Here is a 4,922-nt window from a genome sequence, read left to right as displayed (position 1 = left end):
TTCATTACAAAACAAATTCAGTCCATGTCCATTATCCAAAATTCAAACCCAATTCCAATACATTCATTTAAAAAAGAAACAAGTTCTGAAACAATTAAACAAAAATCTATGCTTATTCCGAGGGTATCTTCACTTTCAAGCTCCCTGCATACATTTCAAACAGAGCCGCGGCAAATAGGAAGAAACCGGTTCACCAAAGGACCTGCACAAAAAACCGGCTGCATATCATTCAAACCGAACCGACAATAAAAAGCAGCATCACAAAAAGAAGCTATAACGAAATCTGCAAGACGGAGGAGAGAAAAAAATGACAATAACAGCAGAGAATTTCAGCAGAAAAAAGGAGATTAGATTCACTTCATAACAGAAAAAAGGAGAAGGTAACAAATTTTACAAACTCCAGTTTCGATTCGGCTTCACCATAACCTTTCTCTCTTCATCAACCTTCAGAAAAAACCTGTAACAAACTCTCTCCATTTCACAATCGCATCTTCACCTTTCTCTCATCATCTTCATCATTTTCTTCAACAAACTCTCTCCATTTCACAATGGCATCTTCACCTTTCTCTCATCATCTTCATCATTTTCTTCAACAAACTTCTCCACCTTCTTTGCATCTCATCACAATCATCTTCAACCTTTCTCCAATCTTCCTCTCTGAATTCGATAATCTTCATCTTCTTCTTGACCTCTCCAAGATTCAATCTCAGAAATCTCAAATTCTTCATCAACAGAACTTTCCTCATCTCTTCAATCTTCACCTCATAACAGAGACCTCACCTCATGAAACGGAGAACGGAATTCAAAACCTCTCTCCATTGAATCAATAACAGAAAGGGGAAGAAAAATTGATAAGAGAAAAAGAGTAACGTAACTGAATTTTCAGAGGGAAGAAATCTGTAACAGAAAACCTGTAACCGAATTTCAGAACCTCTCTCTTCCTTCAATCTTCACCATTCTTCAACCTCTTCTTCAATCATCAATTCAACGCAACTTCAATCCTCTCTTGCTACCCGCACGATCTCAGATCTCTGCTTCAATCTTCACAAACATCATTCCGATTTCTATTGAATCTTCATCACCTCACGCTTCACAACAATAACCTCGACACCTCGTCACCAATCTCCATCACGTTTCAGCATTAATCTTCAAAAATTAGCAATTCTGGAATAACATCATCATCCTCATCGCAACAAGATACGCAAACATCAGAACACGAAATCACGACTCATAAAAGAAGAACTCAGAGAAGACGCAAAATTCGAAAAAAGAAGAAGAGCGCAAAGCTTGAAGAGGTGTTGGTACCTGAAGTTCGAAGCACATTCCCTGGATTTATCATCTTTAAGATCAAATTGAACACACATAGGGACTGATCTCCGATCGTTGAGTTGAATCAGAGACTGAATGAAGTCTGAATCGAGAGAGAGAGAAGATCGAGACGGATGAAAGGTGAGGCCGATTCGTTCTTGTCCACGGAGGAGATGAGAGAAAGATTTGATCGGAGAGATCGAGGGAAAGTCCGGCCGCCGCGAGTGAGAGAGGAGGGAGACGAATCTGAGCTTCAAACAAGTCTGATGGTCACAACTTCTAAACCTAATTCCCTTTTCATATTATTGTTATTAATTAGAGTTAATTGAGATTTGATGTATAAATCTGGTGCTTAATTGAGGTTAATATAAATCAAGGGATCATTAATTGAGTCAATAATCTGAGTAAAAAAAAAGCTTTCAATTGATGTTAATGTGGTGTTGGATCAAGCTCTTGGGCCTGTTACGAATTACCAATGTACCTTCCCCGTGAGCCCGCATTTTTGGCTGAAAACTACAACAAAAAGAACACCATGGGCCTTGCATTCACAAAATTGCTGTCTACACACTTCTTGGCCCAGTGCACCTTGTTGTCTTTTTTTTAACATAGCAATTATGAACAAAAACATTCATCGGACCATCAGTCATTGGGCCTGCGCCCAGATTACTCTCTGCACACCATATTTTCACTTGAACCCCCTGTGTGCATAATCGATGTTAGATTTAGTGTTTTTTTAACTAGTTTGTTGCTTATTATTTTTAGTATAGCAAAATGTCATAAAAACAATTACATTTGTTAGATTTTTAGCATTTATAAAAAGATAATACAAAAACATGTTATCTCTTATGTTTGATTAGATTTTTGCTTGATAAAAATGAATAAAAACATGTAATCTTTTGCTTATTAGACTTTAATTGTTTTCTTACATAGTTTTATTTTAGTTTTAGTTGAAATACCATAAAAAACAATTTAATCTTGTTGGAATTTTGTTTAGGATTTACTTAGAATTTAATTTCTCTTATTTTCTACGGTCGGTGCATGCTTCCTTGTTATTACTGATGCGTTTGCTGAGATGTGTGAGGTACTTCGAGAGAGCCTTCGATTGAGATTCGACTTGCTTTGTGTTCCACTTTATTTGTGGGACACGAATTCGCTTCCAGTGCGATTGATATGCGTCGTGTTCCACTTTATTTGTGGGACACGACCTATTTCCGATGCCGGTCACCCGATCTCTCATTCATTGAGATGTATACTCCTGTATTGTCTGGATTGTTTCTCTTGCAGGTTGCTCATGTGGTTATGCTCGACGTGTACCACATGTCGCTCGTGATTTATTTTCACGACGACACTTTCTGACTTGCTTTGCTTGATGATGGCTTACGCGAAGTATCCCGGACTTCTCTGCTTACGCTTGCTAGCTCATTGCGGATTTGCTATCCGTTCAGTATTGTCTCCTTGTCCCTTTTACCGCTTTCCGCATCATCCTATAACATGAGAAGTAGGACTTAGACATGCATCTGGCCAAGCCCTCGAAAGAGGCTCTGTTTTTGTTGGTGTGTTTACATTTGTGCTTTGCGGCAGGGAGTCACGGTGTAATAAGTCCTATATGGCACTCCGTTAAGTCCTCATGGAAGGCACGCGGAAAGGGTTAGCAATCAACCCCCGCCTAGTCTCATCGAGTCTGTTCGGTATGCGCACGCTTCGCGTTGCTCGCTTCTGAACCTGCACAAGATCTTGTTATCGAGTATGTCAGGAAAAGGGTTCATGTAGCCGGACCCTCGCTTTTCTTATAGCTCGCGTCGCTCGAAGTTGATGCTCGGTGTACGCACGCACCGTTTTCCTTTACGATCCGTGACAGCTTGGTTGCTGAGAGGTATCCGCCCTCTTGTCTATGGCCCGATCATTTTCGCGAGGTCTAATGCTTGGTTGACTTGGGTTGAGCTGCTCCCCTTGGCTATGGCGGGACCGCTTTTCTACCACTCGGTCAGTACCGTTGGTTTGTTTGCTTTACGAGCGGATGCTCGTTTGTGTGATATTCTTGTGTGCTTCCCCTTTTCCCTCGTAGGTTGATAGCTTAGCTTAGACTTGTACCCTTTGTATGATAACATTAGGTAGCAAGCTTTCCCCTTTAGCTTAGGTTTTCCTCATGCATTCTTTAAAACACAAACCACACTCTTTGATTTTCTTTTCTTAAGAACTTGTTATTTCCGCTCCATTCCCAGCATAAGCCTCCAAAGGTCGAGCAGCGGAGTGTGAATGTAACTTGTTCACCTAAAAAACACAAAACAAATAGAAATTAGTTAGCCGAGCTACGGTAGCTCGGATTCTGCAAAACAGATACGTAGGCAGCGGGGTAGGGCCCGTGCGAGCATAACACTTTCTTTTCCCTACATTCTGCATTCATTTTAGTCCAGATTAGCATAGATTTGTTACACACCCATAGTTTTAGACACAGGCGTGGATACCATCGAGTACGATGGGCGCGAGGGGTGCTAATACGTTCCCCTCGCGTAACCGACTCCCTTACCCTTTTCTCTGGTCGTGAGACCGTTGTTTTGTTTTGTGGTTTGCTGGCATTCCCTTCCTTTTCAGGATAAATATGTTAGTGGCGACTCTGTTAATTTTCGCGGTAGCGACATGTTCCATGACATGATCCACAAGGAGGTCAAAGTATACGTGGATGATATGATTGCTAAGTCCTGTACCGAGGAAGAGCATATTACACACCTGCAGAAATTGTTTGAGCGCTTGAAGAAGTTCAAGCTGAGGTTAAACCCGAACAAGTGTACATTTGGTGTGAGGTCAAAAAAGCTATTGGGATTCATTGTGAGCCAGCGAGGCATAGAAGTAGATCCAGACAAGGTGAAGGCTATACAAGAAATGCCTGCCCCAAAGACAGATAAAGAGGTTCGTTGGTTCTTGGATAGGTTGAACTACATCTCAACGTTCATCTCACATCTAACAGTCACGTGTGAGCCTATATTCAAGTTACTAAGGAAAGATCAGCCGATCAAATGGAGTGACGATTATCAAGTAGCCTTCGAAGCTATAAAGAGATACTTACAAAATCCACTGATTCTCATACCTCCCGTGCTAGGGAGACCACTAATCATGTATCTCACAGTTCTCGAAAGGTCTATGGGATGTGTATTGGGGCAACAGGATGAAACAGGCAGAAAGGAACACGCTATTTACTATCTTAGCAAGAAATTCACGGATTGCGAATCTCGATATTCACCATTGGAAAAGATATGTTGTGCTTTAGCATATGCCTCCAAACGTCTACGGCAATATATGCTGACACATTCCACATGGTTGATATCAAGGATGGATCCTTTAAAATACGTGTTCGAAAAGCAAGCTCTCACCGGTAGAATTGCGAGGTGGCAAATGTTACTGTTAGAATACGATATACAATATGTCACTCAGAAAGCAATAAAAGGGAGTGTACTGGCAGAACATCTCACCCACCAACCCCTCGAAGAATACCAATCTATGAAATTCGACTTTCCTGACGAGGACATCATGGTGATAAGGGACTACGAAATACCAGGACCCGACGAAGGACCCGAACCAGGGGCAATATGGACACTTACGTTTGATGGGGCCTCAAA

The 4,922-nt window shown here is 41.3% G+C and overlaps 1 long non-coding RNA gene across 1 annotated transcript; it reads right to left on the bottom strand.

The window, feature by feature from the left end:
• On the bottom strand, positions 1 to 1,628 carry LOC131636715 (uncharacterized). The gene is made up of 2 exons (XR_009294145.1): positions 1,306 to 1,628; positions 1 to 202 (listed from the first exon to the last, which is right to left on the bottom strand). It is a non-coding gene; the product is annotated as an uncharacterized LOC131636715 (long non-coding RNA).
• Between the last annotated feature and the right edge of the window lie 3,294 nt (positions 1,629 to 4,922).

This window comes from Vicia villosa, unplaced genomic scaffold (assembly GCF_029867415.1).
Source record: "Vicia villosa cultivar HV-30 ecotype Madison, WI unplaced genomic scaffold, Vvil1.0 ctg.001812F_1_1, whole genome shotgun sequence".
Taxonomy (NCBI): domain Eukaryota; kingdom Viridiplantae; phylum Streptophyta; class Magnoliopsida; order Fabales; family Fabaceae; genus Vicia; species Vicia villosa.
Note: the sequence above shows the minus strand (reverse complement) of the source record. Positions and strands in the feature narration are given on the sequence as shown.